At 38.3% G+C, this 27,680-nt stretch overlaps 1 pseudogene; it reads right to left on the reverse strand.

Moving 5' to 3' along the window:
• Positions 1–944: 944 nt before the first annotated feature.
• LOC137235181 (DNA repair endonuclease XPF-like) lies at positions 945–22,778 on the reverse strand (annotated as a pseudogene).
• Between the last annotated feature and the right edge of the window lie 4,902 nt (positions 22,779–27,680).

The following is a 27,680-nucleotide window of genomic DNA, read 5'->3' on the forward strand; positions in this document are numbered from 1 at the left end:
ACGGTATTCGGCACAGATCCTAAGGCTATGATCCCTGCCGCAGAGCTGGCAAGCAACGTCCAAACGCTTTGCGCCTCCCTCTGACTTGGCCAATAACGTTTGGTAGCGGGTCATGATCTGAAAGAATATTGGTATCATTGATCATGCCCAAATTGAGGAAGGAATGTTGTTTGGGTGGCGTAAACAAAAAGGTATCTCTAATATATTTTTGCAAGAGGAAAAAAAACATTTTATTGAAATAAAATTTAATTGAAATAAAAAAATTAAAGGCCATAAGTGAATACTTATGCGCGCAAAGAAACGAAGAAAAACGGATTTAGCACGCAGCCATGCGATGTGGCTGGTGCTTTAGCGCCTTTAGTGCATTTTATAATTTATTTTATGTCGGTAGATGTCGCCGAAGTAGTCCTAACAAGTTATTTTTGAATTGTGGTGAACTTTGTTTTCACAACAAGTGGCCTGCCACCACACGGAACGGTTAGAAACCTGGCTGAAAAGGTATTACAGAGTATCACTTCCACCATTCAACATTATTTTTGACGTGTATTGTCGATAATGTTGAGATTCGTGGAATTAAGTATTTTAAATCTCGACCAAATGAATGATTGATCGAGATATGTAATACGCGACATGTGTTGCGGGTAGCAACGCGTAAGGCATAATGTCGGTAACACAGTGCATTGACAGTCAGAAATGGAGTGGAGATTTTGACTAGCAGATGTCGCTCTTCCATTTCCTGAATGAAAAAAATGTCATTCATTTAACACGCGGCGGTGAGTACACTCATAGACTTGGTTATATTTTTATTAATTAATTGAGTTTCTTCTTTTCCTTCCAGATTTTCGCTTCATGGAAATATGTATAAACGGCCTTTTCGAATTATATATAGCATATTGGGATTATTTGTGCCATTCAATTCGACACGAAAATATGTTGGCTTTATATTACTCCCAAGAAAATATGTTTTTGCTTTCTATTGGTTTGGCAGAATAACGTTGCATTTGTGCACATTGATTGTATAAGCGTCCGGGATTTAGTGAACCAATTAAGTCGGAGATTGATTTACGTTCAACACAAATATCTGGTGTGAGTATATAGTCGCCAATCGTGATAGTAACTTGTTGCACCTCCATGCCTCGTTTATGTATTAAACATGGCAAATCAGAACGGAATTCACGCATATCTACGATAATTTGGCTGAAACAAAAGGTATGAGGCTCGCTTGACCGCCTGCTTCACGACTAGCCGCATTAGCCGCGTCCACGCCTTCAGTTTCTGCATAGGTTCTATACAACATGAAAGCTTCATCTGTTTTGCCATCTTGGTACTCTGGTATAACCATTACACGCTTCGTTTTAATAATCATTCTAAATGCTTGCTTCTCACGTCGCCAGCTAGTCAAATGCGATTGTTCTTCTACGGTGTGCGCATGTAAAGGGAAGGATACATGCGTCCGATCTTTCGGAGCGCGCCGTTGACGCGCTTCCCATCTTTCCAATTGTCTTATTGCGGCCACATTACAATGATACATTATAACATACTGTGGTTGTATTTCATCGAGTATGCGATCGAGTGACATACCACCCTCTCGTTCTGGTTTGAATGTTTGTATGCAGATTAGTGGTTGTTTACGTGCCGCCACAGCCGCAGTTATATCCAGGTGTTCTTGCTGTGAAAATGGCTCGAAACCGAGGTATCCATAATAGAGGTCTCCGTAGCCCCGCTTGCAATTGCATCGGCGCCAGCATAAGTTAAAGTTTCGTCAGCATCACTTAATTGTGTAATAGTTAGCATATAACTTTCTTGAAAATATTTTGCTGCAAGATCTTCATCACCATTAGCATCAGTCAACAGCTGCGTCAGCTCAACCATAGGGGTGCTTTGTTCTGAGTCCGAAGCTTCATTCTTTAGAACGTCATTCTCTTTCGCATTTGGTTGAGTGCTGTTCCTCTTTTGTGTGCTTGTGTTTTTGCCGCTGAGAGTTTTCTCAAATTGCGTTAGTGCATTTACAATTTCCTTAACTTATAGCAATCAGCTAGTTTACCGATTGGTATCTCATGCTGCCTTGCAGCAAATAAGAGAAAGCGTTCACCACCTTGTGTGAGAAATAGACGCAATTGAAGGCAGGTACGTGTATCATGAAAAAGTATTACGACTTTGGGTGGCACTTACGCAGTCGGGACGTGAACGTTTCATATCGCCCGGTATTTCAACTTTGAGTATTTCAGCTAAAATTTCCATTTGGGATAGGGTTCATGTTCAAACTCACCTTGTGCATTGTAAACGCGCTCTCTGGTTAAATTGAATATTTGCTCAGCTGAATCTAAAAACGTCCAACCCGAATTACGAAACGCATACTCTGTAGTGTGATAACGTTTGGTTAGTGCATACGCGGCCACTGCATCATGATATGTATTGGAAATCATAAGATTGCGTAAAATTTTCAAATCAGCTACTATCAATGTAGTCTGCGAATTCAATTGATGCCAAATACAATCCAGTTGCGCTTGCTGTATATTATGAAATTTTTTGTTATACAATTCTCTACTGTGATCTCTTCCAAATCTTCCGGTCTGTTTATACGCTTAATTTCACACACTAACAATTGATTATATTAAGCAGACGTGTTTGTATCAGCGTCATGGGAACATGCAACTCAATAGTTTGTGCCTCATGAGGCTTCAGTGATTGTTGTACAATAGCATCCAAATAACTAATTGTTTTACAAACAGATTACGCATAGTGCACTCAATATAACTAAATCCACTTGTGAAAGCTTCGGCGCTGTTGGAAAATGCTTTTATAAAACCAGTTTTATTACTCATACGATACGAGACGCAAAGCAAATGTTCTTGACAGGATTCAATAATGGTGTGTGCGCGTAGCACAACGATGCCCGTTATTAGCTCACTGGGTGAACGACGCTTTAAAAGATCAACCCCTAGAATTCGTGTGCCTATGAATTGAATGCCGTCTTCCAAGTAAACGCGTTCTCTGTCCGTAACTGTGTACGTTACTTCATGTACATATTTCTGTTCCAATTTAGATTTATAATAATGCTCCTCCCAATCTAAACAATTCATTACAAGCACTAAATTGCCTGGATCGCTGTACACTTTTAATATATTTGTAAGTACGCTATCGTAGTGCAAACCCTTTGCGCAAACTAGCAAACCATCAGAGTTCACCATATCCAAAAAAAAAAATCAGCTGTTCATACTCGAGCCTTTGTACATATATCCTTATGTTGGAGGTATTCTTCAGCGGTCATGATATTTGCTAAAGTTTCATCATCGTCTTGGAATCCAGATTCCTCTTGATTTGTAATGTTGTAAGATTTGCTAACCTTTTTTATTACACCGGCAATTTTGAACTCATGCTGACAGTTTGTATTAGATTAAAGATACAAAAATATAATTAAGTAGAACTAATGCAAAATTTTGTGATGAAACTTGACAACTTGAAATGGGCCTAATATAAAGGAAGTAAAATGAGGTAACTGGAAGTGTTTACGTTCTAAAGAGCAATTTGGTTTCTATTTTAATCCAAAATCTTGCACATAATGGAGCGCTGTCGAAAACAAGTTCCACGACTGAATTTACATTGCTCAACCGGACTCAATAACTTAATCGTCAGCTTTCTATCGTCAAGCGATCTTTCACCACTTTTCTATATGCCACCGCTTTGGCATACGTCATACGAAGGCGAAACTTTGGGCACTTAAAAACGGCTTGCTATACCGGCAAAACGCTCATAACCATTGACAATTGATAAGGTGCTGTTGCAAGTTGTGCTGCTAAACATTCTTTATATCTAAGTGCCGACCAGAACAACGCGCGCTGGAACCGGAGGTAGCGGGTGTCGATAGAGCCAAGTCTGTCCTACATTTGCCGGTGGATATCACACAAAGGAAGCGTAGGTGTGTATAAAATTACATCTTGGAGGTACTGAAGGCTTATTAATATAATTATATTCTTTTTTTCTGAGGGAAGATTGTGTAATCAACATGGCTAACGCATACAACTCTTTCGCTATTGCCCGACGATGGCAACGTACCAACGTCAGAAGCTGCAGCGCTGCATTATGAAATACAAGGAGCGGTTGAAGAGGGACGCTATTATATGGATATCGTTCAGGTGAGTAGTAGTGAATGACGATTCGAAATCTCTCGCGGTAATGAGCCATAATGTTGGTCAGATACGCCATCATCTCGTTGCAAAGATCCTGAGCCAGATTAATTTGTTGATTTCTTGCCTTTTACATGCTCTCTACGCATAACTTTTTTCCAAAAATTAGAAAAGAACCATGAATTTAAATAAAATGGCCCAAGTCGGGCATGCTTCAAATTGACCTCAAGTTGTTAAGTTACCCGAGATGGGTGCAGCTTTTCTTCTTTTCAAAAATTCTTTATCCCGATTTACTGAAAGAATAAACGAAGTCAGCGATGCCAAATTCTTTAGTAGGCTCCAGGGGTTTAGCTACTCTCTTGAAATGATTCTCAAAGCATACTTAAGTTGAAGACAGATGTACGTGTGAGTAGGGTTTGAAAATGCATTTTATTTGCTTAACTATAAAATAGCGTCTGAAATGTTGATTTTGATGCTTAATACTTCAACACCCAAGTCTCCCGGTTCTAGTATGTTCCAAATAGTTTGCGAAATTTCTTTGGTTGGAATGCAATGCACATAAAGGATAGTGTGCAGAAATCTGAGTTAATACCCTTTTGTGTTAGTCACTTTATTTTAGTTTAATGTTCCGCTTTTAATTGTCTTATGTGGAAAATATTAGGTATTCAAATTGGGATTTAAGTTATTCGGACCTGTTCTCCGGAATCGAAAGTATTTAGCCCATTAAGCACAGATCATTACATTATTTTCCCCACAAATAAGTTTTATTAAATTATTCATTTTATTTAGAAGATTTATTACAACGTTTTGCTGGACTATTTGTTTATTTAGTATAATAAATCCCAATTTGAAAACTCCTATCAAGAATTGTCCCACCTAAGCAAAGCGATTCCGGTCGAAAGCAAGCCGACGTGTTCTCAATTTCGATCGATCGATTCTTTAGCGTTTTTTATGCAAAATTGCAATTGTCTTGTTGCCTCTGCATTTCCGAAAACCATTGGTGCTGGCATTTTGTTCAAATTTTTGCACAATTTTAATTTAACTAAAACCAAAATAAATAAAAACAGCTGTTTCGCTTTATTATCGACTCGATATGAAAACGATACGAAATCAGCTTCGAATCGATTTGTTTAAATCGGAAATGAGAACACGAAAAAGAAATCGACTCGGAATCAACCCCGCCTGACCTTTCAAAGCGAGTCGGAATCCAGAACAGGCCGGATTGCTATTCAGAACACCACCTTGTGTTTCTTACAGCCAACCCAATATAAACGCACGCAAGTAATTTTCTGTCAAAAAATGTCTCATGTACATACAAGTTATATGAGAGCAACCCAAGTTGAATTTGCTGCGTGAAAACCTAACTCGATTTCCAATTTTTGTTCTGCGTGACATTTAGATTCGACGTTTGCACACATGCTTTACATTGTCGCAACGCATGCTTATTTGGGTTAGGGCAAAGAACGCCGTGGGGTTTTATTGGGCCGGCTTGTTAAACATTTATTTGCACTTTTAAACCTTTACGACGTGTACCTTAATTTTATATTCGAAAATACTTTTAAGTTTGAATGTGTGGTTCATATGGCAATTGATGTTTGGGGTGTGATTGCTAATTCAATTGTATTCTGGGGCAGATAGTGAGTCTGCGTTAGGGTATGTTGGCCTTGTTCAGGGGAATGAGAGCAGGGTTATCGGTGTGTTGGCCTCGTGCGGGATGAACGAGAGCTGGGTTATTTGGAATAAAGGGATATGGACTATTAAAGTTAATTTTCCTTGTCGTTGGGCGGAAGTAGTACCAATTTCGCGATTGGTCTCGTAATTTGTCCCTTCATTGTATGAACGTCAACAACACGTACACGGTTATCGGAACCTGGGTGTGTGTTGACGACTCTCCCCATTTTCCACTCCCTCGGTTGTAGGTTATCCTCCTTATACCGTTTCTGTATCTCGGTGAGATATTCCGATTTCCATCTTTTGCAAAAGGTTTGATGAAGGGCTTTCATCTTTTGCCATCGGTTTACAATTGAGGCAGGGTTTTCACTACAATCGAGTTCAGGTGGAGCTAAAAGATGCCCGCCTACGAGAAAATGGCCTGGAGTAAGCGGCTCTAGGTCGGAAGGGTCGTTAGATGAGGGACTTAGAGGTCTCGAGTTGAGGCAGGCCTCAATTCGACATAAGAGGGTTGTAAACTCTTCTAAAGTATATTTATGGTCGGACGCGATCTTTTTAAAGTGTGTCTTAAAACTTTTTACCCCAGCTTCCCACAAACCTCCCATGTGAGGAGCGCTTGGCGGTATAAAATACCATTCTAAAGTGTGATGGCTATATTTATTCAATGTTCCGTCCCTTGCTTCACGCAGAAATGCCTTAAACTCAGATCGTAACGATCGCGAAGCTCCGACAAAGTTAGTACCATTGTCGGAGTAAACGTTTTTCGGACAGCCTCGTCTGGATACAAATCTGGCGAAGGCAGCTAGGAAGGACCCGGTACTAAGGTCGTTTGTCGCTTCCAGATGGATGGCTTTCGTCGAAAAGCAGACGAACAGGCAAACATATCCTTTTGAAATTCGACATCACCTCCCTCGGTAGGTAGGTCCCGCGAAATCTACCCCAGTGTTGGGGAAGGCCCTAGAAAAGGTGGTGCGCTCCTTCGGAAGGATCCCCATAAGTTGCGTTTGTGTCCGCTTCCTGTAAATAGTACAGACCTTACAGTTGTGGATAACAGACCGCATCATTATTTTAACACGTGGGATCCAGTACTGAGTGCGGATATGACATAGCATCAGCTGGTTCCCTCCATGCAGGGTGGTTTGGGTGGATTGGACTATAAGTCTGGATAACCTGCAAGTATAAGGAAGAATAATGGGATGACTTTCATTATGGGACATGTCTTCGATACCCCAATCCGCCCCCCAGTTCGAATGATGCCTTCTTCATCTATATATGGGTTCAGGGGTAAAATCTCACTCTTCCCATTTATTAGTTTTCCTGACTTCAAATTTGCGTACTCTTCTTGATAATGTTGCCTCTGGCATATTGTTATCAATCTTCGTGTTGTTTTTTCTATTTCGTCAGGAGCTATTGAATGAGAATCCCTTTTAAAAGAGGCCTTAGTTGTTGGGTGCGTATTCTGGAAAAACCGAAGAATATAGGATATAACCCGCAAAGCCCTCGGTAGATCGGAAAACCTATCCAGAATATCAAAGTTATTTTTGACCGAAGTTGTATGAACTTTCACCCTCTTTTCCTCCATATTCGTATTGTAATCTTCTTCTTGTGTTGGCCAATTTTCGTTGTCTTCTTGTAACCAAGAAGGTCCCTGCCACCACAAAGAATTGTCGATTAGATCCGAAGCGAGGAGGCCTCTGCTCGCCAAATTTGCAGGGTTTGACGCAGAGTCTACATGACGCCATACTTTGTCTCCAACTTTGTCGATGTTTTTCGTTATTCGATGTGCCACAAACGTTGACCACGAACATGGTGGTTTTCGGATCCATGCCAGTGCTATAGTCGAATCTGTCCAAAGGGTTACTTTAATGTTTGAAAGTTGCATATTTTCTATGGCCGACTCTATAATTTCTGCAAGTAGGACTGCGCCGCAGAGTTCCAGTCGTGTCAATGATATGGTTTTGACCGGGGCTACTCTCGTTTTGGCCATCAATAGGTTGGTGAAGACTTTTGTTTGTACCCTCAGGAAAACAGTGGCGGCATATGCTTTTTCCGAGGCATCGCTGAATCCATGTATTTCGACATTGTCCTTCAATGTGTAGTGAACCCATCGCGGTATGCGTATATCGTTGATCTTTTCGTAGTCCGTCATGAATGATTGCCACCGATGTAGAGTAGTTTCAGACACATCTTCATCCCAGCCTGTCCCTTCCAACCAAATATTTTGCATTATTATTTTGGCTACAATTACGACTGGTGCCAGCCAGCCAAGAGGGTCGAAAAGTTTTGCGATCGCAGAAAGTATTGACCTTTTTGTTACGGCGTGGTTATTGTCAAAGGGTTTCGCTGTGAAGTAAAAGTAGTCGAAATGGGCGTTCCACCTGATACCGAGTGCTTTTACCATGCTGGTGTCTTCAAACTCAAGAAAATCCTCGCTTAATAGGTGTTGCTTCGGTATAGCCTGTAGGATTTTCTTGCAGTTGGACGTCCATTTTCGCAATGGGAAACCTGCCGATTGCAATGCCAATGATATTTCGTCCCTTGCTTGATTGCAATTTCGATGCTGTGTCCACCGGCGAGTACGTCATCATCGCAGTATATCTGCTGCCATTGGATGCGATGTCTCCACGTCATCAGCTAGTTGGTGCAGCGTTCGAATCGCAAGATACGGAGCACAATTAACCCCAAAGGTTACCGTTTTCAATTCATAAATGTTAATTGGGTTTTCGGGGCATTTGCGAAATATGATTCGCTGATATTTTGTTTGGTCTTCATTGACCCATATTTGGCGATACATTTTCTCTATGTCGCTGTTAAATACGTATTTGAACAGCCGCCAACGTAGTATAAGAATTGTCAGGTCGGATTGAAGAATCGGACCTGGATATAAGGCATCATTTAGACTTTTGCCACTAGTGGTAGGACAAGATGCATTAAATACGACTCTGACTTTTGTCGTTGTACTTCCCTCCTTTATAACAGCATGGTGAGGTAGGAAGTAACAGTCATTTGAGTCTGGCGAAATATTGCCTATTTGTTTCATGTGCCCTAAAGTTTCATATTCGGATACAACTCTATTGTATTCCGTTTGAAGGACTGGGTTTTTCGCAAGTCGTGTCTCGTTGCGATAGAATTGAGAGCACGCACTTCTTAATGAGGGGCCTAAGTTAAACTCTTTCCTAAAGGGTAAGGAGACTACGTATTTGCCATCGTTGTTCCGAACTGTTGTGAATTTGTATAGCTCCTCGCAGTAAGTGTCATCGTTATTGATGCTCCTTTTCTTTGGAATTTCCTCTATCTCCCAAAAAGCCGCCAATTGTTTATCTAAAGTGACCTCATTGAAATATGAAACTAGGGTCTTATTTGTATCAACCGCATCTGTCCGGCCTGTCAAAATCCAGCCGAACACCGTTTCCTGTGCTATTAATGTGTTTAGCACGTCCTTCCTGATACCGCCTAGCATAATTTGGGGGTATATGTCTCCGCCCAGAATTAAGTCGACTGGCTCATTGACAAAGAATCTTTTGTCAGCCAGTACTAAGTCAGGGAATGCTTGCCTAGTCATTGCGTTTATTTGGCAAGTTGGAAGATTCCCTGTTAATTGTGGTAAAACCAGCATGATCGTATTGATCTCGATTAATGGGTCTGTTGGTGACCGCAATTGTATGTTGGACGCTTCTTTTACTTGTGCAGACATTGTATTACTGATGCCCGAAACTTGGGCATGCAGGCGTTTGGATGGCAGATTAATTCTGCGCTTTAGTTTCTCGGTAATGAATGAACATTCAGATCCCGAGTCTATTAGGGCTCTCGCCGAATAGTCAACACCATTAAAACGAATATTGACCTGAGCTGTCCCTAGTAATACCCCTTTATTTGTGTTTGCGAAACATGAGTTCACATTATTAATCGGAGCGTTTTCTCTTTCAGCATTGCGTCGTATTTGAGCTTCCCGTGAGGTAGATGCTCCGATAGTGTCAGGAGTATTTATTGGTTTTGGCTGATTCGAAATATGAAGCAGCGTATGATGTCTTAAATGACATGTGGCACAGTTCATTTGACTGGTGCACTTTGTCACCGAATGCCCAGCAGAAAGGCGGTTTATACACCCACGGCTGCTCTTAATTTGTTCAAACCGTTTATTGGGTGTTAAACGTAAGAACTTTTCACACTTTGAAATTCGATGTGCAGGACTTTTGCACATCTTACACGTAGGTTTGGCTACTGTTGCACTTGCCTGGTAGGACCCTAATCGTTTTGAAATTTCTGTTTTATTTTCTATGGTTTGTTCCCATAGAGCCAGTGTGGTTTCTGGCAGTTTTGTGGAGCACAAATACGTTAGAATTGCATCCCAGTTTGATATGTCAATCTTGTGACATTGAAGCGCTGAGATACAATTGTTTATTTCACTTTGCAGTTTTTTAATGGAGCTACCGCATTCGCTCTCAACTGCTTTAAAACTAAAAAGAATTTTTAATTGGGCATTGACCAAGATACGTTTGTTTTCGTATCGGTCACATAAATTTTTCCACGCTGTATCGAAACCGTCTGTTGTTAAGGAACACCGTTCCACTATCTCTTTGGCCTCCCCTTGAGTTTTTTGCCTTAAATAGTATAGTTTTTGCACTGCATGGAGTTTACTATTATTAATATATATGGCAGTGAGCATGTCCCTAAAAGACGGCCATGAAATATAGTCACCTTTGAAAATATCCGTATCACATGCTGGCAGGCGCACATGATATTCCATATTATCTGAGACATCTACTTTCTTATCTTTCTTTTCAAAATTTTCCAAAAGCTCAGCTATTGCCGCCTGACACTTTAGGAAGCTGAAATAGCACATTTTATGCTTCTTCTTGATAGCCGATAAGTCCTTTGAATCAAGCTCTGATGAACCTAAGAGCTTTTCGTATGTCACCTTCGTAGCTTCCCACAGAGTTTTTAACTCATCCCTTTGGTATATTAGGGAGTGTTTACTGTGTTGTGAAGGTGACATGTCGTTGAAGTCATTTTCATACTCCGTCACTGCATCTGCTTGGCGTGTAGAGGTCTCCATTGTGGATAAAAATAAAAACCCAAAAGTTTATACAGAAATTGCCTTTGCAGAGAGTAGTGAGTGAAAATGTCGCCAAAGGACAGAACTTGGAAGTGATAATGTGACAAGTGAAAGGATTTGGTGTATGCGTATGTATGCACAAATTTACCAATTGACTGTGTAAGCCGATAAGTTATGGCTATCGTGAAAAGGACTGTACAGAGGCTTATGTGCCAAGTGGGATAAGTACAATTTCGTGGTGGCAACGGCGCGCACCCACGTAAATGTTAAGGAATGTGCTAATGCAGATTTGCTACTGAATTGTCTAAGCCAATAAGTAATGGCTAGTGAAGAAAGTGGTGTTAGTGAAAAGATAAAGAAATGTATGAACGTTCGTTATGGACTTTTTGGTAATTTAACCAAATGCTGTGATCTTTTGTATCACAAAAAATTAGATCAGTCAAAAACTGATTTGTGTATCGCCGCAAGTGAAAAATAAAAATAATTCAATTTTTAAAAAATTGAACAAGAAATAAGCCTTTTGGCCACCCAAACAACAACAACAATATATGTGTATATAACTAAGTGCACTTTGTACTATAGCACCAAACTAAATTGCAAACGTATTGCCCGTGTAAACAAGTGCAAGCGATTTTTATGTGGAAGAAAATTTTATTTAATTAAATGTGCGCCTAAAATAAATTTACAGGTTTCTGAAAAAGTAACCTTACCAAATCGAATTTTGTGCAGTGGATTAAATGAATTTTTTCAGATAAATCCTGCAAAGGTGAAAATAGAAAAGTGACGCAAATCGGTGTTTGAGGTCATGTTAACCCTTTAGAGCAGTGTTGTGCTACCTTGATCTGTGTCCGGAAAATCTTACCGCTGGTGGGGGATTGTTCCGGATAGTCACAAGGCGTGTTGCACAAACTTTAAATAACTGCGTTAAGCGCCTTTTTCTATTTTTGCACAAAGTAAAAACTTCTCACTTCACGAAGAAAAAAAACAATATCACTTGCACTATTACATATAAAGAGTCACTTTGTAATTTGTAATTTTATTTAGAAGTTTTATTAAAAGTGAAAAGGAAAACCCTACCTAGCACGGATATTTTCAACCACGTACCTTTATTAATTCGTTGATTCGGAGTACTCGCATGTGAATTAAATTTTGTTGTTGGATGTTTCCAAAAGGTACCACCAAAATTTATCAGTTGTTGTATATTGGATATAAAATCGCTGGTACCACCAAGAAAGTTGTGTTATTTGCTGTTGAAATTTTTGGTTTTTCCTGTGTATTCTCACGAGTTTGGTATGCTGATATTTGCTTTAATGCCTAGAGAGTTGAGTGGACTGTAATTATTATTGATTGGCTCTTCTTACCGGCGTGGTAAGGACCACGTACAAATGCGTGGTGGCAACGGCGCGCACCCACGTATTTGTTAAAAAATAGTTTAAGGCGAAAAGAAAGGAAGAAAATAAAAACACCAAAAAGATTTCGTATTAATAAAAAAAGGAAATTCACAGTGTTTTTTATTCAATATGTATAAATACAACAAGTGTTAAGGAAAATTATTAACAGATGTTGTGAAAATGAAAATGTTAAATATATTTTCGGAAATTATTGAATATATTTTATGCAATTGACAACTTACGTGAACGGGCGATTACGTGTACCTTTGCTGGCTGCTGGATTCAAAGAGGACGAGCTTCTTTGCGACATGAGCCGATGAACCCGAGATACAGCTCCTTCGTTGGGTTTCCCGGCAACAAAGTTGCTATACCGCGGGCTCACAGCGGTAAAAGTCTAAGATATATGCGTACTCCCACTCACACATGCCTGTGTGTATTAGTGATCACAAGCATATGTGGGTGGTAGTAAACGAAGGAAAATAACTAAGAAAATTATGTTACGAGGGAGGGGAGATATATTTAGGCCTGTGGCCTAAACAATGTACAAACAAACATATAAATCAAGAAAATTATTGTACACGAGATATGCACAAACAATCAAAAATAAAATCATTTCATTTTTTATTATCATAAACATAATCCTATGCTTAAGCAAAATGTTCAAAAGAAAAGCAAAAAAAAAGTAACAACAAAAAAGTAAGAAAAATGTACCGCATGATCAAATATATAAACAAATAAAAAAATCTGAAATAAATACAAATTATCAAAAGCCATTAAATGAAATAGAATTGCCTTCGATTCTTTTTGAAAAGAGAAATGCACAAACAATCAAAAATAAAATCATTTCATTTTTTATTATCATAAACATAATCCTATGCTTAAGCAAAATGTTCAAAAGAAAAGCAAAAAAAAAGTAACAACAAAAAAGTAAGAAAAATATACCGCATGAATAAATATATAAACAAATAAAAAAATCTGAAATAAATACAAATTATCAAAAGCCATTAAATGAAATAGAATCGCCATCAATTCTTTTTGAAAAGAGACGTGAATGCATATACATATATCTACACACATAACACGCGCGGTGTTTAAGTTGTTTAGTCTGTAACTAAGAATTTGCTGACACCGCGTATTCCTCTACTCCAATATTTTCACACGCGTATTCCCCTACTCCAACATTTTCACACGCTTTCAGCAAGTGCATTGAAGCAGCTTATGAATGTGTGTACGAATGTGTAAGCGTACGCTTGGCTACATGACTTTTGTTAGACTTAGTAAGAATGTAAGAATTAGAGTAAATATGTATATGTTTATGTAGTAACTAATTAGCGCATAAGAATTACGTAAAAATACGCTGAAGTTCTTATTAATAAAGAAAATTTCGGTATCCGGCACTCGAGGGTGGCACTTCTTAAATAATCTTGTTTGAACATTTAGGGTATTCGGCACTTAATGGTGCCTCTACCCAAATAAATCATTTATTTTATTCTACATTGAACATTTAGCGTATTCGGAACTTAATGTTGCCTCTACCGAAATAAATAATTTAATTTATTCTACAGTTCCAGCTTGCCAGTCGACACCAGAGGCAGGCAGCTAGTAGGGCAAATAATCAATGCTTACTTGACATCTGACCACTGTCAACTTCACCTACCCGTGGCGAATCCTGTTTCTTTAGCAGCCGAGGCTCGGCCGCCCCCAATTTCTTCATAAATCTAAGGGATGGAAAGGCGGAATAGCCTAAAAAGTTTAATGTGGTCATGCTAGATCGTTCCCAATATAGTCGAGCTAGTAACTTAATGGTGCTTATTACCGGATCGTGCCGGAACTGCATTCGGCAAAAGACCATGAACGTCGGTAACACTCGTCAAAATTTTCGAGGATTGTCCTATTGCTACAACAACAAAAACCACCTGCTCATACTCCTTTCAATGCAGCGACCTGCTAATATTATTACATCAGAAAAGTAGAATACCAGAAACCATACCGCATTTCCAGGCGAAAGCTGAGCACTAAGCAAGAGGAAGTGACGTAGCGAGACAACAAATTAAATTGGGTTATACTGAAATGACAGCCCATGATCGGGAAAATCCCGTGCCGCTCCGGTACATAGAACCTGCCTTAGGAAGCGTCCTATCGTCGGTAGTAAGGAAATTGGAAGCAATTTTGCTTCCATTCTTCATTGCAAACTTGCGTCTTGATATATTTAAAGTATACTGGCATTGAGGAGCCAAATTCGAAAATCTAGATATTTAACAAGCTTTTGATCCCGTATGGCATGACGGACTTCTCTACAAAGCAAAATACACCCTCCCTATAAACTACTTCTTATTTATACAATCATATCTAAAAGATCGTTATTTCTTCGTTAAACAAGGTGTGGATTAGACTGCCCTTTATGAGTGCTTAGCAGGCGTTCCGCAAGGCAGTGTAATGGGCCCAATACTTTATATACTTTACACGTATGACCTCCCAATAGCAGAAGGCGTCACTATAGGCACGTTTACCGATGATACTGCGGTGCTGGCCCTTGATCCTAACCCTAGCGTTCACTCAAGCTCCAAGGAAGTTTAAACAAAATTACCCATTGGATGAAGGAATGGAGGATCAAATCCAATGAATCAAAATCCGTTCAAGTGACGTTTACTACCAGACGTAACACTTGCCCACCCGTTAAACTCAACGATATTAATATACCACAAAGCGACGAAACAAAGTACCTTGGTATGTACCTCGACAGAAAATTAACCTGCGGGACCTACATATTCAACAAAGGAAAAGCCCTTGGTATCAAACTAAGAAATATGTACTGGCTTACGAACCGAAATTCACAATTATCAGTTGATAACAAAGTCCTGCTTTACTCAGCCATCATAAAACCAATTTGGATATATGGAATACAACTGTGGTGGAACTGCACCAAACTCAAACATAGAAATTCTCCAAAGATTCCAATCGAAAACCCTTAGAATGATTGTAAACGCACCCTACTATGTGACTAGAAACCAGCTACAACGGGATCTAAAGGTTCCAACAATAGCTGAAGAAATTAAAAAGTATGCTATTTCATACAACACGAGGCTTCTAACTCACCCCAACCCATTCTTTCTAGCCCTGTCAGCAAGACCAACTAATTTCACGCGCCTGAAAAGAAAGTCAATCACAGATCTTCAACGCTGATGAATTCTTAACAAAATAGTTGCAGTACAAGAGCAATCCATCCATGCCCACCAAGTTTATTAAGTGGTATTAATAAATTCTTAAAAAAATGGATGCACTACTGAGAGCAATCCATCCATGCCCATCAAATTTATTAAGTTTAATTAATTATGAATTACTTTTAAAAAACCAAAAATTTGTTAGATGTATTCTATGTATACAGTTGGCAAAATATATTGGATGCTAAAAAAAAAAATTCGAAAATCAGCGAAAGTTTACGATTTTCCATTGAATGATCGTACTATATACATAGTCATTGTACTTCGAAGCCTCAGTAAGCAACACGTTTAAGCACTTGCTTATGAAATAAATCCTTAAAAATAACTCCTTGAAAAGGTAAACTTTGGATATCTGTGTCACATATTCTCAGAGTTTCGTTGGCTTTGGAGGGGGGATCCCTTCCCCAACAAAGTCTGCCAGGTACTCTAGTATGTTTATATGTTTCTATGTTTAATGGAGTGTTCAAGTTTACTTAATATACATCGTCAGGAAATTTCGTAATGTTTTTTCCAACAGATTTCACCAAGGATCGAACCACGGTCAACTCGCTGAAAATCGTAGTTGCCTGACCATTGGACACTGTGTTGTTTTTGCTTTCTTTGCCCTTTTCAGTCAGAGTTTATTTCCTCATAATGCTTACGTAGATGACTCCTTAAGCCCCTGGAAGGTGTTGGCTCATCAGTCAGATGTCTGTTGGGATTCCCAGGTTTCTGGATATTCAATAGGAGGATATTCTGAGGGCAGTACTTTGGCAGGCCTGTAGCTTCTTCCAGTGAGTAGTCTTTAGGCTTGGCGACCATATCGGGGACGCGTAGCATGCAATCGGCTGGCCAATTGCTTTGTAAGTAGTAATGAGCGTTTTTTATCTTTACCCCAAGTACTGTCAGCAAGAGATTTGAGGATTTTATTGCGGCTCTGGATTTTCGGTACAATTGCGGCTGCATGCTCACCAAAATGTAGATCCTGATCAAAGCTCACACCCAAGATTTTGGGTTGCAAGACAGTCGGTAGCGTGGTGCCATTGACGTGGATGTTCAATATGGTCGACATTTGGGACGTCCATGTTGTAAATAAGGTCGCCGATGATTTAGTCGGTGATATTGTCATGTTTCGCAAGGCGAAAAAACTGGAGTGATCAGGGAGGTAGCCGTTTATTTCGTTGCAAAGCTGATCGATCTGTGGGCCTGGGCCTGTGGTCATGGGCGTAGGAAACGATTGTAACTCTTTCTGGTGGCGAAGGTAGCTTTGATATGTAGAAGTTAAACAAAAGTGGGGATAGGACACTACCCTGTGTCACCCCTGGCTTATTTCTTCTTGGTTTTGATGTTGCGTTTCTAAATTGCACCGATGCCTGCCGGCCTCCCAGATAATTTGGGGTCCACCTTTTAAGACTTGAGGGGGGGGGGGGGGGGTAGGCCCTTCCAGGTCTTGCGGTAACTTGCCGTGGTTGACCGTATCAAAGGCTTTTGATAGGTCTAGCGCAACGAGAGTGTAGAAATGAGATAAAGTGAAATAAGCAAGGAAACTAGAGGTTAAGGCAACTGCAGTTTCACCGTGTGATTCGCGGTTCGAATCTCGGTGAAACCTTTGATGATAAAGCTTCTCAATCGCAACGAAAAAGAAACTTTACAAACACAAATCTACATAACATGCAAATTAATAGAGAAAGAATGTCTCAATTGTGTTGTTAGTGTAGAAATGAGATAAACTGAATTAAGCAAGGAAACAGATACAAGCAGTATAGCCTAGCGGTTAAGGCAACTGTAGTTTCGCCGTGTGATTTGCGGCTCGAATCTATTTGATAACATTACCAAATTGCCTGTTGATGATAACGTGGCGGTTTTTGAAATGGTGTTATTGCAATATTCCAGTAAATGTTTCTTTCTTTCTTTTCAGTTTCTCTTAGAAAAACATAATAATTGAATATTCTATTATTATAAGCCGGTTTTAAGGACCAATTAAACTTCCTTAACCCTAACGCCATAGTCATAGCCATATTTTTACTTATCCATATCAAATTAGCATCAGTTATTTGGGCCTTAACATAAAAATCATGAAAATTTCATAAAAATGAAGAAAACGCAAAAAATTGCAAACATATACCACAAAAAATAAATTTCTTCAAAACGTATCCAAAACAATAAACAAAATCTACAAAAAGTTAATAAATTCTCCAACTTAAATATTTTTAGGTTATGGATATGGGGAAAAACCAAAAACCAATTGGTTGTCTATGCTATAGTTATGGTTTTAGCGTTATGGTGGCACCATTAATCGATTACATTGATTTCCATAAGGTTGGTTCGATCAGCTGTTTTATCTGGTTATGGATAAGTCACCATTACTTGGCCCCTTAAGCTCATGAATTATTACTAATAAGTATAAATTGAACACACTATTAAAACGAACATAAATATATAAAATTGAGCCCGAGTTAACAAAGCTTCTCATTCGCAACGAAAAAGAAACTTTACAAAAAAAATCTACATAACACGCAAATTAATTGAGACAGAATGTCTCAATTGTGTTGTTAGTATAGAAATGAAATAAACTGAATTACGCAAGGAAACAGGTACAAGCAGGATAGTCTAGTGGTTAAGGCAACTCCAGTTTCACCGTGTGATTCGCGGTTCGAATCTCGGTGAAACCTTTGATAACATTACGAAATTGCCTGATGATGATTACGTGGTGGTTTTCTAAATGGTCCCATCGCAATATGCCAGTAAATATTTCTTTCTTTCTTTTCAGTTTCTCTTAGAAAAACGTTATAATTACGGTGTTAAGCTCATGAGTTCTTAATAATAAGTATAAATTGAACACACCATCAAAACAAACAAACATACATATGTAAAACTGAGTCCGAGTTTACAAAGCTTCTCACTCGCGACGAAAACGAAACATTACAAAAACAAATCTACATAACACCAACTGCAGTTTCATCGTGTCATTCGCGGTTAGAATCTAGGTGAAACCTTTGATAACATTACGAAATTGCCTGATGATTATTGCGTAGCGATTTTCGAAACAATATCATCGCAATATGCCAGAAAATGTATCTTTCTTTCTTTTCAGTCTCTCTTAGAAAAACAAAATAATTGAATATTCAATTATTATAAGCCGGTGTTATTCTTTCTTTATTCGGTCTATGATAACAATATCTTACAGACTAGAAATGTACAAGAAATTACTTACTGACTAAATTGGCTGGAATTGAGTACTAGGAATAAAATGAAGTAATCTTATCGAAGAACTGGGATCTCGGCATTGCGAAATCGAGATCAAGCGGTTTGTAAATATTGTTAATTTCATTGACAGCCCTAGTAATGGGCGCGAGATAGTGTAATTAGATTTAACTGTAGTAAGATGGAAAGCGTAGTGGGAACGTAGGATGCGATTTGGGACACTGAAGCAAAGTTGATCGATCAGATTCACGCAATCAATTAAGCCATTAACAATGTCGAAAATGAACATTATCGAATGGATCGTGTGCCTACTAGAGAGAGATTTCAAGTTTATGAGCAAACACCGTGCAGTATAGGATGGAAACGGATCGACGAAATGAAGTGGATAGAGAGCAAAGCGAGTAAAGCTACGCTGTACACGCTTGATTCTGTCCGAATGAGAACTATATAATGGGTTCCAGATAATTGAAGCGCACTCCAACTTAGACCGGGCAAGACAAGTAAAAAAAGGATTTTCTTGTATAGGGATCTTTAAAGTCTTTCACATAACGCTTCAGAAAGCCCAAATTCGAAAAGGCCTTAGGGATAACTGTATTCACATGACTGACAAAGGTAAAAAAAGAGTTAAATAGAACGCCTAGATCAGAAAATACCTCAACTGAGGACAGTTGAGTGTTAAGAATCGAGTAAGTTGAATTTATACGATTACGCGTACGCGACAAGGTTAAGTGAAAGCATTTTTTTATGTTAAGCAACAGCTTGTTTTTGAGACTCCAATCAGTAAGATTGTTGAGTTCATTTTGAAGCCGTCATCAGCATAGAGAAGAAATTGCGTGTGATTAAAGCAGGACCGGATATCATTGATAAACAAAACAAAAAGAAGCGGTACTACCCTGCGGTACTCTGGAGGTTACCACAAAAGAGTAAGACGCAGTACCATCGATTTCTACAAACGTTGTTCTGTTCGTGAGATAGGATCGCAACCACAGAAGAAAGACTGAATGGAAACCAAAGAGCTCAAGCTTGTGTAATAAAATATCATGAGAGACTGTATCGAAGGCTTTAGAGAAATCGGTGTAAATGGTATCCACCTGAGATCCACTCTTAAAGGCCGACAAGCAGTACTCTGAAAAAACTGCAAGATTGGTTACGGTGGAACGACCACAGACAGAACCATGTTGGTTGGGATCAATAATTTCTTTAACTGCGAAGAATAACTTATCTTTTACAACCTTTTCAAAAAGTTTTGAGAAGGTGGTTAATTTTGAGATTGGACGGTAATTTCTGACATCATTCTTGTTACCAGATTTGTGGATGGGTGTAATAGAGTTCACCATTTGTCGATGAAAATACCAGAGGAAAGGGAAAGGTTAATTATCTGAGATAAAGGGACAGATAGGGATGAGCAGCATTTCTTAAGGAAAAAAGAGGTGAGGCCATCGGAATCATTTTTATAAGAAAGTTTTAAAGCAGAGATACCATTCTGTACATCCAAGTCAGTGATGCAAAGTGCTCCAAAATCAACGCAATGTGAACCAAGATAATCACCGTAATAATTATAAGTGCCAACGCCAGCAGAAAAAATCAGCGAAGGGAGTTACGCTGTCATGCATAGAAGAGGAGGAAAGACCATCCAGAGTCATACAGCTAGGAATATTCGAGCATCCTTTCTTAGAACGGATGAAGTTCCAGAATGCTTTGGGATTGGACTTTAACTCATCCTCGTACCGAGATATATAATTATTATAGAGAGTTTTATCAAGTTCATTGAATTCTTTACTAAGGCTGATATACTTTTCTCTGAAGCTAAAATCGTTTGTGGACATGAAAACTTTATAATATTTATTTCGTTTGTTCTTCAGTCTTTTAAGCCTTCTCGTATACCAAGGTAACTTATGTCTCCGAAGAGGGATCCGATTTAGGTTAGAGTTTAAGACCAAGTAAATATGTTCAAGAAACATCTCATAGCACTCAGCAACATTACGCGAAAGAAAAATAGAGCTCCAATCAATTTCGTTGAAGATTGCATTTAAAGAACCTTAATCAGCATTTCTAAAGTTTAAAGACTGGGAATCGAATGTGTAGATTGTAGGAAATGTACAAAACTGAAGGGATAAAAAGAGCGGCACATGGTGCATATCAGGTTTACAGATAGGGAAATTACACTCTTGTAACTGAAAGATCAAGTTCTCATCAATGAATAACAGGTCAAGGAAGTTACCAAGCATGTTGGGAATATAATTAATTTGGGATAGATTATTGCTGGAAAGACTATCTAGAACATGGATCTCATGTGGAAGGCTAGCATTAGAGGCAGTTAAGACACCGTTCATAAGCAGGTCAGACCAAACGATCTTGTTTAAGTTAAAATCACCCAGTATGCAGAAGTGGTCATCTTCATGGTTTTCATAGATACGTAAAATGTTATTAATATGGAGTGCATATAAGTGTTCAGAACTGTTAGGCGGAATGTAAGATACGCAGATAAACAAGCTACCAAAGGTGCCGAAGATGCGGACACACAGTTGATCTAAAAGGGAATCTGCGTTTCCAAGAGCGACGACTGACGACCTTAACGCACGTTTTACCGAAATTAAGACACTCCCACCCCTACTACAGCCTGTTTTTGCGCATCTATACCCTTACGATAAATATGAAAAATATTCGGATCAAAAAACTCTGCATCAAAAAAGTCGCTAGTTAACCATGTTTCTGCTAGCACAAAAACATCGAACTCACACCGAGACGTGAATAAAAATACTTCTTTGGCCTTAGTACGCATTCCAGAAATATTTTGGTAATAAATTTTAAGAAGCTTAAGATTATCAATATTATTATAATCAGAAAGACAAGGAGTATTAACTACGCTGTTATTTAAGTCGGTCACTTCAGTTCCTTGGGACGTTACGAAATGGCTGGACGTTTATCCCAGTTGGCCATAGGTTGGGATCTAAAAGCAGACAGTAGAATTCGGGAGACACGCCCAGTTTAAAATTAATCTTCCGTAGACTCTGAAGCGGGGTGTCTTTCTTAACTAATTTGTAGCAAGAAATAAATTGATCATCGATACCAGAGTGCTTCTTTACATAATCAACAATCATATCTTCAGACACCGATGGTTTAAACGAAGATAGATGTACCCATTTTCTAATTACGGCTACTTCTAGCTCTGTTGAAGCATTTCGACCAACCACACGATTATTAAAATTGACACCATTAATGTGACGCGCAGTAATATGATTATTTTGCTTACCATCAGACTGTTGAGGTGCTTTGGTGGTATGCAAATTAACAACAGTTGCCTCTTCTATATTATTAGAATGTTGAGCGATCGGAGTCAAGGTAGAAGCGCCAGAGAGAAGATCGACCGCAGAGTTATCAGAAATATACGGCACAGTAAGAAGAGTATGTGATGCAGATGCCGACACCGAGGCGTTGTTGTTGTGACAACTTGCAATAGATGCGACGTTGGTAGCAGCAATAGACGAGAAAGTGGAAGGCGATGTTGGCATAAAAGCATTGCAAGCACACATGTTATTGTTTTTGTTTGGGGTGAATTTTTTAAATTTTTTAAATTTGCTTCATTCAGAAAACCAGTAAGTAAGACCTGAAGTCCTTTGACCTCACTTGCCAGCGCAGTTATCAATTCGTCTTTCTTTACTTCGGTGTAATACGGAAAAACAATCATGCTATCCATTTTTTTTTCCAGGTTGTCGTTAACTGATTTTAGATCAGTGATAAGAGTATTAATACTCGCCTTCTCTTTAAGAAGAGCAGCAAGTGTATTAGCTGTCGCTCTTTGACTCATTTTCTCACTATTATTGTTGATGTAGTTGGCGTTAGTATGCTCGTTATTATTATTGATGTTGTTGGTACTACCGTTGACTTGCAAATTATTATTATTGATATTGAGGCTGTTGTTGTTGTTGTTGTACAGCGAAGACATTTCAGCCTCACGATGAACGACAGCACAATCGCCACAAATATAAATTTCATCGGCATTTTTAAAGTAAGTTAAATCAGCAGCCAAAGTACCAACAACACACTGCAGGTGAAACACCTCCTTACACCTCTCACACTGCACACTGGTTTGCGCGCGTTCAACTCTTTGTCCACAGAAGCAAGGCATATTGTTTGTGTAGAAAACGAAGACAGACCAAACTGTCAAAACAAAATGATTATGTATAAGTTTCTGTAGTGCACAAATTGTTTTATTATTATTATATTAATTATTTATATTTATTTATTTGTTTAATTTAAATGTAATGATTGCAATAATTTTCTTTCTTTTGTTGTCACAAAAACTATATTTGTATTAGACAAATTATAAAGTTGATTAACGAACGAGAATCAAAATAAACACAGAGCTCGAGTGAAACACGTCCGTACACAGCGAAGTCGACAAATTTTTTTTTGTTCAGCTCATGAATTCTTAATAATAAGTATAAATTGAACACACCATTAAAACAAACAAACATAACTATGTTAAACTGAGCCCGAGTTTACAAAGCCTCTCATTTGCAACGAAAAAGAGACTTTACAAAACAAATCCACATAACACGGAAATTAATAGAGACAGAATGTCTCAATTGTGTTGCTAGTGTAGAAAAGAGATAAAATGAATTAAGCAAGGAAACAGATACAAGCAGGATAGCCTAGATTAAAGGAAAATGGCGTTTCACCGTGTGATTCGTGGTTCGAATCACGGTGAAACCTTTGATGATGATTACGTGGCGGTTTTCGAAATGGTACTATCGCAATATGCCAGTAAATGTTTTTTTCTTTCTTTTCAGTTTCTCTTAGAAAAACATAATAAGTGAATACGAAAAACGAAAAAGAAACTTTTCATAAACAAATCTACAAAGCACGCAAATCAATAGAGAGAGAATGTCTCAATTGTGTTGTTAGTGTAGAAATGAGGTAAACCGAATTAAGCAAGGATACAGATACAAGCAGTATAGCCTAAAGGTTAGGGCAACTGCAGTTTCACCGTGTGATTCGCGGCTCGAATCTCGGTGAAACCTTTGATGACATTACGAAGTTGCCTGATGATGATTACGTGGCGGTTTTCGAAATGGTACCATCGCAATATGCCAGTAAATGTTTCTTTCTTTCTTTTCAGTTTCTCTTAGAAAAACATAATAATTGAATATTCAGTTATTATAAGCCGGTGTTAGGCTCATGAATTCTTAATAATAAGTATAAATTGAACACATAATAGAAACAAACAAATATAAATATGTAAAATTGAGCCCGAGTTTACAAAGCCTCTCATTCTCAACGAAAAAGAAACTTTACAAAAACAAATCCACATAACACGCAAATTAATAGAGGCAGAATTTCTCAATTGCGCTGTTAGTGTAGAAATGAGATAAACTGAATTAAGCAAGGAAACAGATACAAGCAGGATAACCTAGATTTAAGGCAACTGCAGTTTCACCGTGTGGTTCGCTGTTAGAATCTCGGTGAAACCTTTGATAACATTACGAAATTGCCTGATGATAATTACGTGGCGGTTTTTGAAATGGTACTGATGGGGCCCGCGATTCAGATGTACTATGACATTTTTTTTAATTCAGGAGAGTCTTTAGTTCTTCCATGTGCACTTTTTAAGCCGAATTTCAAAAGCAACGAAAATCTGCATTTCATTTTAATATATGAAAAGAAAGGCTAAAATGTGTGTTAGTTGGTCGCCGATGTTTGAAAAGATGCGTCGGTCGATTTTGTTCAAAATTTCACACAAGTTGCGTAAACCTCACGCGGTGGTTACTACATAGGTTAATTGTTTCAAATTCCAGTGTTTTGCGGCCTTCCACTTTAACAGTTTTAAATGACATTGATCTATTAAAAAAACCTCTAGAATTTGCTGAGATAAAAAACGACATATCTGAATCATTTGCCAGGGAAATTCTCAGTTTTGACCCATTTTCAGAAGACGAAATGGAAAAATCGTCGTGTATTAGAGACCTTACTGATTCATTAATAATAAAAAAATTATTTTAGGTCTTGCAGCTTTTCTGAAGTATGCACTGCATTACTGTTATTTCTTACAATTCCTGTGACTGCAGCTAGTGCTCTGCGATCATTTTCAAAATTCAATCTTTAAACTTTGATGATGTTACCAGTGGCACAGTGAGGTTCTCTTGCGCCCGGGGAAAAATATTTTTTTACACATCGTACAACACAACAACTTGACAGCCACTTCGATGGCGTAACGTTGCTACTGTGGAACCCCAACAACTGTTGGTTGTGACGTTCGAACATAATGTAAAATCACACCACGCAGCCACTAAAGTCCATCAATCTTCACAAGATCTCTGTCGACAAGCGAAGATTGAAATTGATTTGAAAGAAAGAACATTGTCGACAAAACTAAGCTGTTTCTCAACTGTTTGAGTAAGTCTCGCCAAGACTTTCACACCAGCATCGGCTTCAACCCAAAGCCAGGGAGGCCCTAGATCCACACCACCCCAAGGTACAAAACGTATTACTCATGCACACGCAACTTTAGCAGCCAATTTTTCACATGTGAACTATAATCTAGTATTATTGTCCAAACAGGTTATTTTGGCCACGGCTTTAGTTTCACTATGTAACGAAGCCACAAATCAATCCTCTACGCCTTAAGATCTTATAGATTAAGGTTCGGAAGGAACACTTATTTCAGAGAATGCAGTTCACCGCTTAGGCCTTCAACTTCATCCTTCTTCCACAGATATCTGTGGGGTTGGTCCTAGTGCACTGAGCCAGTCGAAATTTGTAGTTAGCTTCACTATACATTCTTGCCTCGACAAAAATTTTGCTGTTCCCATCCAAAGCGCTTATGTGCTGACTCATCTCACCACGGAACTGCCAAGTCGGCGCTGCGTTCCACAAGAAATGGAACATATTCAAGGTCTCACTCTGGCAAACCTCATGTTGGCGACAAAAATCACGGAACGCTCACAACTAAAGAACTTCAACAAAGTCTCTATCGAATTATGTACTTGATTGTCTACCAATAGCCCACTTATAAGTTTAACACCAGTCATAAAGTTCTTCGCGTTCGCTTAAAACATCCAAATCTGCCATACGATCAAAGGCACCCTATGGTTTTAGCACACAATCATCACTTCACAAAACTCCTCATTAACTGCGCTCATCAAATAACTTTACATGGTGGCACGCAATTATCGCTAGCATACCCTCGATGGCAGTTTTGGATAATACATGGTCAAAAAACAGTGCATAATCAACTTCGACACTGCATCACGTGCTTTCGTAACAAACCCCAGTCACTGACGCAATTAGTGGGTGACTTTCCCGCTCAACGAGTTAATCCCCCTCAACCCGCGTTTATAGCAACTAGAATCGACTAAACAGGTGCCATTTAGATCGTCGAAGTATCGAGGGAACACGGTATATAAAGGTTACATTGCCATAATCATCTGCCTGGCCACAAAAGCTGTGCATCTTGAAGCAGTCACCAGGCTGTCTACCGAACATTTTTTATGGGCTTTACATAGATTTATTGGACGACGTGGACTTTGTTACCACCAGTGTTTAAAAAACTGCAGCCGGAATCGTAAAAGTCCCAAAATTTAGATTTTCATTGACTTTACTATTCGTCGACTTATTAATACAAACACTTGCTTGTGCTTGCGCTTTTGAGAAAAAAACAACATTCTCAGTTCATTCTAGCACTAGCAAAAACCGAAAAGCTGAAGAAATGAAATGCTGTAAACCGTCGCGCCTTCGTAAATTTAATTATTCATATTACTGCGGCTTTCCTCAGTGCCCACAGACGCTGTAAATTCAATGGTGTTGATTTTAACAGTCGCAAAGTGTCACGGTCGGAAAACTTAACAATCTCAAAAATCAGCAATCGTGAAATGTGAAAATTAATGCTTTTTGTAAACTGCTAGCGACTTATATTTTCCGTTTGGTTATGACTTTCGTTTATTAAGACGAGACTATACAGCGTTGTTCTCCCATTTCAAGCGACCGGGCCATTTGGTACATGATTTTAGATTTCAATGAAACTCAAATATGTTGTTAATTGGTTGATTTGATTAGACACGTGTTTTTTCTAAGAAAAAAACATTTCTTTACAAGTTTTACGAAATTCCAGTTTTTCGTCCAAAATCGAATTTTTTCATCAATCACCCATAACTTTACCAAAAATCACCGTTTTCGACAATTATTATTATTTTTATTTATTTTTTTTTCATTTCTATCTAGGTAACCATTTTAGAGTTCATGTGTCTTGTTTTTTCAGACGAAAAAATAAATCAGTTTTTTGATAAAAACATAATTTTGAAATTTTTTTACATAATTTTTTAAAAACAATAACAATTATAATTAACTAGCAATGGCGAGTACAAGTATTTGAAAAAAATTGTAGCAACATGTTGATTTTTCGTAAAGTTAGGCGTGATCGTAAACTAAAAACATGGAATTAATGAAAAAATCGATCAAGTCGACCAATAAACCAATATATTAGTTGCATCGAAATCATGTCCCGAATGAACCGGCCGATTTGAAATGGAAACAGCTATATTCATATTTTTTAATATATATAATATATGTATAGATACTATAAAAAATAGAATATATGAAATATTTCTACATACATATGGACATGTGTGTATATTAAAAAAAAAATTTTTATTTAAATTCATGTAGGTAATTGTTTTTAATTCAAGTATAAATAAATAAAAAAATAAACCAAACCGATAGCTAAAAATCCTCATGATCAAAAAATTTTAAATTTCTATGGTTGTGTCAAGAAAACTTGGGTTAAGTTTTACTAATAAAATATCTCCCAGTGTCTCTTCACTGAGTTGATTGCGGTAGTCAGTGTTGAAAATGCTCGTTCAATGGTGACCTGGAACAAATGAAAATATTTACAACTTTCGTCAATATTTATGGTTATATGATTATTTAAGCACATACTAGTATGTTGTTGTTAATTTATTTATTGGTAACATAACATTGAAATTAGAGTTGATAGCTTATTCAGTGGTATAAACATACATACTTGTTTTTTCAG

Source organism: Eurosta solidaginis, chromosome X, assembly GCF_040869045.1.
Source record: "Eurosta solidaginis isolate ZX-2024a chromosome X, ASM4086904v1, whole genome shotgun sequence".
Lineage (NCBI taxonomy): Eukaryota > Metazoa > Arthropoda > Insecta > Diptera > Tephritidae > Eurosta > Eurosta solidaginis.